Below are 13463 nucleotides of genomic sequence, written 5' to 3' on the forward strand. Positions count from 1 at the left end.
TGTATTTTGTTTTCCGGCACAATAATATGCAAATTCCTTGCTGGGAAAAACTAGCCCCATTAGCAAAGCTACCGCTGATTACAGTAGGGCCAGGTTTTCAACCTATGGATTTCAGGGAGCATCGTCATTCGCCTGTGTGTGGTCCTGGTACATGGAGAAATCAAACCAATATTGCTGGAGCGAGCTGTCTGTTTCTGCTGAAACCGTGTCAGAGCTGAAGCCCTGTAGTTTTAGAGAAAGGCCTGGCATTTCTCTAATGAGATCAAACTTATTGAAAGCCATGCCCTTTTAGTCCTAGCAGCTGAATCCCAACTTGTTAGCTAGCCGCTGTAGCTCTGCTTCTCCCTGTAGATAATGGCGCTTTAGGAATGGGTAGTGTTTAGCAGCCAGATTTATTGTTATTTGTATTGCAGCAATGCCCCAATCATGGATTAGGGCTACGCTGCGATAGGTGCTGCACAAAGAACAAAAACAATCCCTGTTCCAGACAGCTTACAGACTTTTAATTGCTTATTATTATAATGCAAAAGGTCTAAGTTAATATGTTTTCTGTCCTAATAGGCTATATCCTAATGTTTTTATTTTAAAATTTCGGAGTCAAACCATGCTCTTTGTTGATATGACAGTGAAGAATCTGCATGTGCCATTGTTATATTAATATTTATTTGTGCTCAAAGACCTCCATTGGGTCAGAGGCCCCACTGTGCAAACAGAGTGAATGCAAGCTTTTTCTGGGCAGAAACTGCCAATCTAAAACCATGCGGAGCTTCCAACAGTGGCAATGTGCTTGCAGGTCACAAAATCTATCCAAATATAGAACCCAAATGCTCTGCTGCCCTGGGAGTCTGTAACACCATGACAAAACCTGCTGTTCCCTGTGCACGCAAATAAACAGTGAGGTTGACCATACAAAGCTCGTAGACTCTTCTTTCCCACTCCCGTCTAAAGCAGGCATATCGCATAGCTGCCGAATATGCACCACAAATGCTCGGGTAGCTCAGTGGTCCACGTAGCTTATCACCTAATACAAGTGCCTGTCATCTGACTGGAGAATGGGAATAAAGGAGGCTTATATTTGAAAAGAGCATCTGTATAACGCATGGCTATGCGTGCCTAGAAAGCTGACTTCCCTTTCATACAGCACTTAGGGTTTTTCTATGTCCATAGTCTCTTTTTTAGCTTGAACCCGACTCTTTTTGATTGGTTCCCTGACATACACGTACAGCATCTGCTGTTACAGGATATGAGTGATACAACAAAGCACTGAAGAAAATAAAAAGAACAGACTGTTGAGGCCTACTTAAGATAATGTGCAACTGCTGGAGATAACACATGGCTTATAATCTGCTACATAATACCGAACTAAGTTTTATGTTAGCCCATTGTTTTATTTGAAAACAGCAAAAGAAATGATTGCCACAGTGCTGCATATTTCTCCAAAAGAAAGCTGGGGCTGCTGGTTGGGGATCTCCAAGTTATATCACAGTCCTGGCTTTAGGGAAGAATTCACTCATGGGACTGATTTCTAATATTTTGCAACAGGATATTTCACTGCTCAGAGCAACAGGGTGGCAGAGGACTTGTCACCCGAGATGTACACAAGCGCAGCCAAGAACCAAACTGTGTGGTGTCAGTTATCAGTCTCACCGTTGTGTAACATGGATGTTCTGGTAACACTGGTCAAGCTTTCTATCAGCAGATAGATACTATAAATCTCACATGCATTTTTTAGAAGTAGTATATATCAAAGCTTATGAACAGCGACAGTCTAAATATTAATAACCTTATCCTTAGATCAGGTACAATTATGATGCAGGCAGCAATAGTGACAACCTCCCTATGGTTAAAAGTTTGAACCCACTTAGGGCTAGGTTTTGGTTATGATCAGGTAGTTGGATTTGTCTGCTGCTAGAAATCAAAATGAATCCTCTCTTCCTCCAAGTTCAATGGTCTGGTCTTTTCATGTCCACTTTTCAACCAGTAGTCAAAGGAGAGATGAGAAAGGTAGGGGATCAGTGCAACAACCTGTCACTTCTGAATGTCTGACCTCTAATTCAGTCTTAGTTTCCAAGTAACAATCAGTTTGCAAGTAAGAATTGGTCCATGCCAATTCCATTTGTCTTTGTCCTTAACATACGACATAGTTGGTGCTAAGTCTACGGAAAAACCTCTGAAAGAACCCTGCATCTCATTCTGGACTGTTAGATACAAACTTCACCTATGATAAGTATGATAAGAAAGGACTGCCGTTCAAGGACTGGGCTAAAGAGCCACTCTCACACATGTTCAATGAGCCGATGCCTCGCTTGGCACAAACCTATTGTCTCATGAGGCAGACAGATGCCTATTATTAGTAGTTGTGAATCTATGCCCTGGATAATCTCTGGAATTAAACAGAAGGGATACGACCCAAAAGAACAAGGCAGCAAGGACAGAATTGTGAGATTAAAGCTAGTAGTTGGAAGAAAAAGAAATCTAATTGCAGAAAATAAAGAAAGCAATAGGCCAAAAAATTTTCCAAAAGGAAAGAAATATCCCTTTTCTTTCTCCGTAACTTATTCTAGGGTTCATGAATGTCACTTCCTTCAATAAACTTTGGCTCAATCCCTAAAAGAGCAATTGAAAAATGAATTTGGGGATGAATCATAACAAATTATTACAAGATACAGTAACGAAAGATACCACTTTTCGCTGTTATTGGTGATTACAGGTTTCCCTCGCTTTATGCGGGTGTTGTATGTCTGAATTCGCTCTTATGTGATGACCCTTTTTATACCAAAAATTTGCCATATGGGAGGTAAATTCACTTTTTTATGATCAACGTGGTGGAAGCCCGCAGTCAGCAGCTTTGTGCGGTGCATGGTGGGAGTGACATGCACCAAAATACAGTCTCCTGCGTGGATCTGTGCTCCTTGCTCATTGTCCGCAACACGTGTTTCTGCAGTTGTCATGCCCATTATGATAATGCCCTGTGCTTGTATGCAGTCTGCTGTTATAAAAGTGGTAATGGATCTGGGGGTCAGTACAGTCAAGGTCTTGCAAGTATCCCTACTAGTTACATTGTCAAGTGGTTTCCCTTTATGCAAATTTGAGTTACACACCATTTTCCAGGAGTGCATGTACAGTATAAAACGAGGGAAACCTGTGCTATAAATTTAGGATTTTTTTTTTTTTTACTAGGGGTGAAATCCAGATTTGAAAAAGCAGAAGACTATTGCAACCAATGTAGACAAATAGGATTGGATCCTCCCTTTCACTCAGTATACTCTGTGTGGCTCGTGCTTATCCAGCACAGCAGAAAAACAGAGGCCCTTGTGCAAAGGAACCATCAAACTGTGGAAAGCTAGGGTGGAAGTTCAGCCTAAGATGGAAATAAATTAAAAAAATAATATGGTTCATGCACCATGATCATTGTCAGATAAGGACGTACAAGCAAGATGCAGAATGGAGAGTAGTGATATATGTGTTCACTTCAGCTGCTTTGGCACGGTGGGAAGTAACACAGTTTCTCTGAGAAAACAGCATAGAGAAACAAGGGAATACACATGTCTTAAGCAAGGATTAAGGATATTTTTTCCCCTCCTTTATTAAAATTCTCTTATATCTCAGAAGGAGTCTGCGTGTAAATTCCCAGAAATCAAACAGCACTGCACAAAAGACTTTGTTCTACGTTTTTGGATGGGATGCGACAAAGAAAGGAGCCTGACTTAGATATCCATAACTCGATGTCAAAAAGAAATAGAAGTGAATTCCATGGGAACATGGCTACATGGTTTCCTTTCTTCTTCCCCCACCCTGTCTACATGACATTGTCATGCTGTCCTGTGAATTCACGAGGATGGACTGAAACCTCGTATGAAGTATGACCTGTTAACAAATATAATCACCCCAGCACCCGCATGCTGTTCAAGGTAATACCTCATCGTGATGCCATAATAGAAGATGCTCCATCCCAATGACCACTACAAATTACCACCCCGTTTCTCCGTGTTTGTTATTGATGGTTTTTGTTGCCATCACCCTTCTGTTTCCATTAAATCGGGAGGACAGTTCATCCCTGTTCACGTCTTAGGGCAGAGTCAGTCATTTTCCATCTGCTTCCATACATTTCTCCATGTGTCCTTCAGGATAGTCTTCTATATTACTTTCTCTTTCTTCCTCATCTCTCTTGTCCAATATCTATTCTATCATATGGAACATGCTCTGAATTCATTTGGGGGAAAAAATAGACACCTGCTAATCTAAATAGCCCAAGCATATGCCTCCTTGCCATTCATTCAAATGCCATTCAGGCAGCTGGACACATCTCCATGTAAAATAAACAAGCTCCAAGCTGCAGCAAGGTTTAATTGGAAAATTGGATGTTCCATGTTTCTTGATGACTGATTTTCCACTGATTAGAAAGCAGGATGAGCCCCATTAGATTTATAACAATGCCTGACAAATCCTTTTTTAACAGAAATTAATGGCAGAGTAACAGAACTCACATGAGCTATGAGACAATGGCGGTTCTGTTGAATGGCATTAGGTATTTTTTGTTTAAACAAATGCTATTTCGATTAGAGTAGATGCGCTATGTGTTTAAGGTGTGGCAAAAGAGAGAAAAATTGGAAAGCAAAATATGCATTTTTCTCTTGGCTGGATACATTTTACAGAAATCTGTTTAAAAAGGCACTGATTGGAGTAACAGTGGACAGCATGGCATTCCCTTTTCTAGCAAATCAGGGTTGCTATCCCAAATCGGCATACCCCTGGCTTTATGAATAACCTTTTAGCAAAGGATGAAGAAAAATTTTGGGGCGAAATCTTGACTTCAGAAAAGTTGATTTCCGTGGAGCTAGGAATTCATCCCTGGCATTTTCTCTTGCTTTGTGCACCCACATAGCTGAGCGATTCCCATTTTCTGATACTAAAATCAAAATGCATCATCTTACTCCTTTCATACTAGGCATACTCTCAAAGAGCTAGGGAGCCAGGAGCTATGTTCTGGGGGATATGGTGGTCTCTGATATTCTTCCTCTGTTCTCACTCCAACCTGCTGCAGCAGATTCTTTTTCTGGCTTCATCTCTTTTCTTTGCTTCTTGTTTCTTTTGCTTCCCTAAGACTACTTTTATCCTGGGGTCTGCTCTGCTATCTCTAGCAACTTCCCAGCTCTGACTAGTCCCAGTCTGCCACTGCCTCGAGAGGTTTGTGCTGCTCTTACTCCATCCACTCTGTGATTTTCTTTCTCCCTCCACCATGTGTCCACTGCAAAGTACCATGTGCACATCAGTCCCACAATTCCTCAGCTACCCCTTTCCACAAATGCCCTATTCTGTTTAATTTTAGCCAAGAAACCCCCGAACCTCCATTAAGATGGAATGACAGTTTGTCTCAGTAACTTACAGGCAAAAACCATTTCAAGGATGTTGTCTTTATCCACAAATCAAATTTTACAAGCCCAGGGAACTCCAAGTTAAAGCCACTTAAACAAGAAATTTAAACATGCTAAGATACAAACTGTACAGGCAAGGCCCCAAACACAGCCTTAACTCTTCCCTGTAATATATACTTATGAGCAAGCCATTCTAGCATTTGTATTTTCTAAAATCCATTTCCCCCCTATTTTCCCTCTATCAGGCACATAGAAGGATGGGAGCAGGGAAGCTGTGAGAAACCCCAATGTCAGAGACAGGAGCAGGAGACTATTAGGGAGAGAATATAATGGGTCTTGTTAACTTCCTCCATGAAGACATCAGCCAAATCCTGCTCAGAGAGGGGAAAAAGGATGAAAGTCTCTCTCAACCACCACTCCTTGTCGCTAGCCCCAAGAGTCATTCTTAGCTGCCTGGCCCCGGCTTCTCACTCCGCCTGTCATTCCCAATCCTTATTTTCAACCTTCTTTCCTAGCTGACTGAGTCCCAGCTGACATGAAACCTCCTAAAGCGAAACGACTTGGACATGCTGGCACTTCTCCCCATCTGACTAGCAGCAGGGAGGGAGGCTCTCAGCGCAAGTGTCAGGGTGCCTCAAGAAAAGCTTTGAAGACCTCAGGGTTTCTTCAGTTTTTTCTGTGTGCTGTTTCCCTCTTTTTTCTTTTTCGAATTGGCTGTAAAACATTAAGCTTCTTACATGGAACATTTTGAAAGCTTGGGGAGGCTGATTTTTTTTTGCATGAAAACAAATTGCAGATTTTGGGGGGTAAAAGCTAAGTTGTGGAACGTTGTCCTCCCCTGATCCCTCCATTTCTCTCTCTCTTTTTCCTTTCCTCATACTGTATGGCAAAGCTGGGGGGGGTGGTAAAAAGAAGGGAGAACAAACAAGGAAAGAGGAAAGACGCATGCAAAGAAAACAAATTCAATAAGAGGAAACTCCCAACTTTGCCAGGTTTGGAAGCTAACTCAATGTTTATATTTCCATTTTGGTCTTTTCTGCAGAAATTGTAGACAATAGGCCAGGGTGGATAGAAAATGGTAGCCATTCATCTCTACATATCAGCACAGCCCAATACTTTAGGGGCAGGAAATGATAAAAAGTACCATATGTTGCTGAGAGATACAAAGAATTAAAGGGTAGACAGATTGCAGTTACCCAAAATGGAAGCTGGCCAGGATTAACACCCCATTGTGCCTTTCTAAAGTTTTCCATGTGACAAAAATGTTCTTTAAAAGGGAGGTAGAGAATATGGTGTATGAGGTATGTGTGAAGAAGAGGAAGGTGCATTTTTCCCCATGATACTTCTGATCCCATCACAATTTCTTTCATAAAAGGAGATCTACCTTCTAAGGAAGAGAAAGTCCCTTTGCCAAGGTCTGAGCCATTAAGCATGTTTGTACATGGTGGATACTGGGACTTTGGGATGTTCATCTGATTTTTTAAAACCATTTCATTAATTGTATTTGAATATTAACTATCCTTCTGAGTAAAAACAAAGCTACTCAGCTTGATAAGGAGATCAGCTTTTGGCTCAATCTCAAGAAAGACATAGTTTCTGATCGCATACGATAAAGTTTTCTTTTATCTATTCACTTTAACTTGATAAACGTTTTTAGATATGGGTACTGGACAAAAAGAAGTGGGAATGGGGAACCTCACTAGGAAAACAACCGGAAAGCTCGTGCTCCACCGCTGGAGGAGACACTGTGTTTGAACAGAAGTGCAAAGTTCAGACCGGACACAATCCCTGGCTTGTTCACATAGCATCTGAACCTGAAGCCGATTAACTGGGAGGATTTGTTCACAGGCAATGCCCAGGGAACTTTCATGCCCTAAATTTCCTTTTGCTACTTATGAGGGATTTGACCAGCTTTCTTTTTATGAAAATTTGGAGGGTCTAGGCTCATAATAAAGGTCCTTGCAATTCAACAAATGCTTGTGATTTCAATGCAATAGACATCTAGGCATGCTTCCTCTTCTATTTCTGTATGGTAATGTTAAGATCTGGGATTATTATTATTGGGCTTATCCTAGTCTTTGGAATCGAGCAAGCCTATTTCCTGTTCTTCAAAGTCACAGTCGGATCCTGTATCAGTGGTTCTGATAGCTGTGTAGTTTTCACACTCGGTTAAATACTGTGTTCCGTGTGTATAGGGTAGCAGCTAATAACACCAGATCCTGAGTGTTAACACCATCGGCTACATCTTTGCCATGGTAAAGACTGTATTTTGTCACATGCAGCTCATCCTGGAATCTAATATGCGCCTTGTTTTTGAAAGGCAGAATGAAGAAAGATTTTTCTAGAGTTATCACTGTAACTGAGCTGAACCTTCAACTAACTCACTCTCCCTTTCCTGATTAACTAAAGCTTAAACCCTAGTTGCTGCTGAAGACTGGTCTCCATGGGCATGTCCACACATGCAAGCATGTGTGCTTGCAGCAGCTCAAATAGAAGTGGTGCAAATTTGAGCGGGGTTTTTTGCCTCAGCACACATGCTCGGACATGCACTTTATTGTGGAGCAAATTTTGCCACTTGGGGCAAAATAACCCTGCCTGGCTCCTCCCAGATCTGCAGCCAGGGGGAGCTGGAGCCCGGGGCAGCACCTGTGCTGTCCCCAGCAGTATAAAAAGCTGCCGTCCTGGCCCTATCCATACAAAAAGCTGCCCTGGCAAGCAGCTCAGGGCTACTCGCTCTCAGGAGCTTCTGGGGCCCAGCCACTTGGTACCTGGGGACACTACCCCTTGTGCCAGCTGGACTGCTGCAGCAGCATCCCAAATCCATTTTTAAAAATACCAAAAAATCCATGTTCTTGCAGAGTTAACACACACACACACACACACACCAGAGAGAGACAGAGAGACAGCGATCAGTTGGGTAATGTTTTATTGGTATATTCACAATGTTTAAGCAATGTTGAAGCCTACCAGTGTCTCTATCATCATGATAAAATAAATTCTAAATACCTACATGTGTTGATGTGTGCTTTTGTTTTTCTTCACACATGATGGGTGTGTGCTGGGGGGATGTGGTGTCTGCAGGAAGGGGGTGAGAAGGTGTGTGTGTGTGTGGAGGGATGTGGGTTGATCTGTGGGTAGGTGTGGGGCAAATGCTGGGGGGACTGTGGGGGGGGGACCTTGTGGGGCGGGGCTGCTCAGGAGGGGTGGGTCCCTTGGCCCCCACAGGGTGCAGCCCACCGACCAGCACATAGAATGTCCCCCTGCCCACCCAGGGTCCCAGCTCCCTCCTGGAGGGCCACAGCCCACTGACCCAGGGCCCGTAACCTACCTTTCACAGCAGCAGCAGTGGGGGGACCACGCCAAGCCCGGTCAGGTCCTGCTGGCCCTGGGGCTGCTTGTGCCGCTCAGCTCCTGCCAGCTCCTGCCTCTGTCCTGCTCTGCACCATGTGGCTCTCTAGTCTGGCTTTGCACCGGAGCAGGTCATACGGATCCGGGAGGCACGGCTCCTGTGTGTGCCTCCTGGAGCCATGCGACCTGCTCCGGTTCAAAGACAGACTAGCAAGCTGCTGGGATCTGAGCCAGGTCCTCACCCCTCACAGCCCTGGGGACATCCCCTCCACCACTCCCCAACCCCCGCCCCCCATATACCCCTGCCAACCCTCCCACACCCACACCCAACACCAGACCGGGACCAACTCCCTGCTGGCTCTGGGCATGGTCTCAAACTATGCCTTGCTCTGCTGTATTGCAAAGCAGGTTTTTTAGACCCCAAGGGTCTAAAAAGTTTGCAGCATGGGGAACATTTTTCATTCCCACACATGCTTCTTACCCTGCCTCAAAGGGGTTTGAGGCGGGGTGAGAGGCACGTGCGTGCTCATCTGGATGCGTCCCATGGGTGGATCTGTGATTTTGAAAACAGCTAAATTGTGTCCAAGGCTGTGAAATAGGTGGAGAGATACCAGGAGGAGCTAGCAGACAGCAAAATCACCTTAGCAAAGGTTAGCTTGATTAATGGGACATTGAGACCTTTAAAAAGAAGAGACAATATTCAATACCTCTGGAGTGAAGAACAATGAGCTACCTGAATGGTAATACAACAGGTGATGCACTGTGGAGCAGGAATCAGAGCAGGATGCTACTATCCTGTTCAGAAAATCAGCGTCCCTGCTTAATACAGGCACTCCAATCTGGGGTAGAAGGTGTGTATTGCATACAGGAAAATATGGTATCAAAATACATTAACTGCATTCAAAGTGACAGGGCATTCAGATGCTACATTAATGGAAGCCATAAATATCTCAGAAGAAAAGAAAGTCTGAGACACAGTGTGAGTGCAAGAGGCTGAGAATCTCAAATCCTTTGTAAATCACAAATCTGTGCCTCAGTATACCTACCTGTAAATTGGTTATCATAATATATTCCTGCTTCAGAGAGGAGATTTTAGGTTTAATTATTATTTGTAAAGTACTATGAAATTCTGAGCTGGACAATTGATTTACTTTTGCAAATCATTAGCAATATGCTAGCTTTGCAATTTCATTATAATTGACAAATTGAATGAGAAATTTTAAAAAATAGCTTTCTGGGAGAAAGCATTCCAGAGGAAGCAGTGATAGCCAAAGGGGAAAGCTCTTTACCTGTGTGGCAACATGCATTATAATTAAATTTTAAAAAAAGAAGAGATCATTTGGGCAGTGTAAATAGAAAGCTCTACTCTGGTGAAGACTGTAACTTTCCACTGCAAAGACCTTACAAGAATGTAAGGAGTTTTCCATCAGATAACCAAGTGCTTTAGGCCCTCTCTCCTGGCTGACAGGTTTTGGTTGGCACCGTTAAGAGGCAGGCATCCTCCAAAGATTTTAAGAGAAATGGTTGCAGTAGCACCCCAAGAACAGGGAACCTCAAGTGCTCTGTAAAAGGGGCACAACGGGCCCTCAGAACTGGAGGGAGCTAAAGAACATTATTAATGTGATTTTTTTTTGCAAAAATCTAGTTGGTCTATTAAAAGGTATCACCTCTACTGTGAGTCCTGATTATTAATGTGAATGCAGCCAGTAACACTGAACCATCAGAGAGCAGTGATGACACAAACAAAGTGAGAGATGAAGTCATAGCTACAGCCAGCAGACTGGACAAAAATGAAAGGTAGTGCGAGTACTTTGTTCCCGTATTAGGATGGTTGTGGCTTACAGTCCGGTAGTAGTTTTATGATTGATGCAAACACTTTTTAGCACACACACATTACAACACATTTTGTAATAGTAATAAAGCCTCAGTAATTAGAGACTTCTCTGCTCTTCCATATTTACTGAGATGATGGATGAGGCTGTGAGGTGGTAGGTTGGGAAATCCATGGTGGGGGAGTCACACAGATAAGGTAGCATTAGGAAGATGCTAATATAGCAACTATTCACATAAAAAAGCAGCCTTACTTTGGGGCCCTTAAACTCTGATTCCCTGCTCATTTGAGGATATTTTCCTCCTTTCCCACAAGTCTGTTCGTTAAATTGGGCACCTAGAGATCAAGAGACCTGAACCTGTTCTTGGCTCTGCCCAAGTTGCTGTATGAGCCTGGACACATCACTTAACCTTCCTGTGCCTCAGTTTCCCCTTCTGTGAAATAGATATACTAATACCAGCTGTTGCTGAGCCAGAGGTTTGGCTGGAAGATGCTTCATGTGAATGAAGTTTGGTTGCTAATCTGTTATTTAATAGAAAGTGCCTTGCTATTGGGCACCAGGAGCTCCCCCAAATACCCCTCTAATGGGAATTGTTCAGAGTAGCCTTTCTTGTATATTTAAGTTACATTCTGTAAAATTCACATAAACTTGCAGAGAAGAGGTCTGGTGGAGCAGAAGAGGTTATATGCATCAGCGTGGGATTTCTGATTTTTTTTTTTTTTTTTTAAAGGAAGCATTTTTCATCAGTATTCTGTGGACAGCATTGGAAATAAAACAGTGTCCCCTACCGTTCAGAGCACATCATTATGTTTTCACGTCAAGGTTTTAATTAAAGCATATTTAAAAAATAAAGCACACAATGACAGATTATAACCTCCAATGTTTATACTGATATTTGGGGTTTTAAAAACACAGAACTGGTTTTATAGGACTTCTCTGGAAAGAGGAAAGCCAAGTCTTCTTTCCCTCTCCCCCCTCTTATGAAAAGAAGCAGTCTAATGAGACACTATTTTTACAAGACATTAAATACTTGCCATATTGTTGGGTTAATGAGGGGCTATGCGTGTTTTGACAGCTTTTTTTGCTGTTAGATGATTGGCAGCATGCTCTGTTTTCCAATATAGAAAAATATAGCAGGGAAGAGACAGGTGTTCATATACTTGCTCCATGGAAAGCCCAGCTTAAAATCATTCTTTTCGATTCGTGACCAGAGGAAAGCAAAGACGACAGAAAGATGTAAAACTGCAGAGGAGCTACAGTCGCTCCATTCTGTTAAAAGATAGCTGAAGCAAACCATTCAAATCTCTTTGAATAAGCCCTCGCCATGTCAGCCTGTGTTTATGCCTCTCTCATCACAGGTTTATTTTACCAGACATTTCAGGGGAAACAAGAAGGCATAGAATAGAAGTACACAATATGAGGTCAAACCAGCAGAAATCAAAAGAAAGAAGAAAATACTAATTTCAGAAATGTAACCACCCAGAGAAACAATGGTCCTACGAAGAAACCTGCATTTGTTCAATGTAATAGAGATACAGCTACAGTTTCACCATCATTCTGCCTGCCAAAATTTCTCACGCTGACCCAAAGGGAACAGTCTGGTATCTTATGGAGAAATGCTTTTGACCTGCACATGTCACCCCCATCACCAGAGCATCCAAGTGAAACACAGATGCATGGGCCCAACTCTAATGTCCATCAAGGCTTGCTTCACACCAGTGCCAGGTGGTTTTAAATTGGATTAACATGCTATTTCATCTAATTTCAAGTCCTTTTACCTTGCCAGAGCAATCTACGGGGACTTTTGTACAGTGGAGAATTAGGCCCTAAAGAATGTACTCTCCTAACATGCCTATGAATCAAAAAGGGTTTAATTTTACCATTTTAGATTGGACAATGGAGGTACAGGGATTTTTCATAGGTGGGAAACTGTGAACATTTATGCTTAGCTTTATGTACCTGAGGAATGTTTTTGGGAGCAGGAGGGTCTGTGGGATCTGGATCTTGTTGCCATAACAAAATAAAATAAAATAAACCCAGCTCCTAGTATGAGGAGGAAGGGCTTCTGGGCACTACTTGCACATAAATATTCAGCTGGACTAAGAAATCTGTTTTGTTTTCTGGGTAATTACTTGCACTTCTCTAATATTTTCAGTCAAGTGCACTTTTCCATGAAGATAAATATAAGGTCAGATGATCCAGGTCGTCAGTATACCTCCTAACCAATAAGAGACCTCCTGGCAGGGGTTAATAACCATTCTCCAGCAAAAATCCTCCAGAAAATAATGTTAAAGCATCCTTCAAATAACCTTGATCCAGCCACTAGATAAAGTAGTGGGGCTTTTAATGAGCACCTACCTGAAGGGAGTCCAGATGGGATGAATTAAATACCACAGCACAAGGCTGCGGTCTTGTCTGGCTGCTTGAACATGTATTTACTGATGGGATATTAGGAGACACAGCTGGACAGCCATACTGCTCCCTTCTCTGGTGGGCAGTCTCATTTCAGAATGAGATACAGGCCAGCATGACTAATAAAGACTTCAGCATTGAGGAAAAGCAGTAATAGGGAGGGACCTTCCTAGCAGGTGAAATCACTCTAGTGCTATTAGAAAGACTACCTTCTCCAGAAAGGCATCAGCATTGTCTTTAAAAAACAGGACTGAGGTTACCTTGCTCCTGCCATAGGGCAAAGTAACAGCGTCTTGTAGTCTTTAAAAGGGTAGAAAGGCAATTTGTCTTTTCTTGGAGGTCCTGGTTTGGATCCATTTTGAAATGCTCTCATTGTGTAGGGTCTGACTGCTGGTAAGTGGCTTTCTCCCTTCTTTAGAGTGACTTGTATGTGGAGTGGGATGAAGTTTTGGAGTATCTCTTTAAAATAAGGACCCTGCTAAACAGGATGCTTAGC

The sequence above is a fragment of the Crocodylus siamensis genome, chromosome 10 (assembly GCF_052110815.1).
Source record: "Crocodylus siamensis isolate JL-2025a chromosome 10, ASM5211081v1, whole genome shotgun sequence".
NCBI classification, from domain to species: Eukaryota; Metazoa; Chordata; order Crocodylia; family Crocodylidae; genus Crocodylus; species Crocodylus siamensis.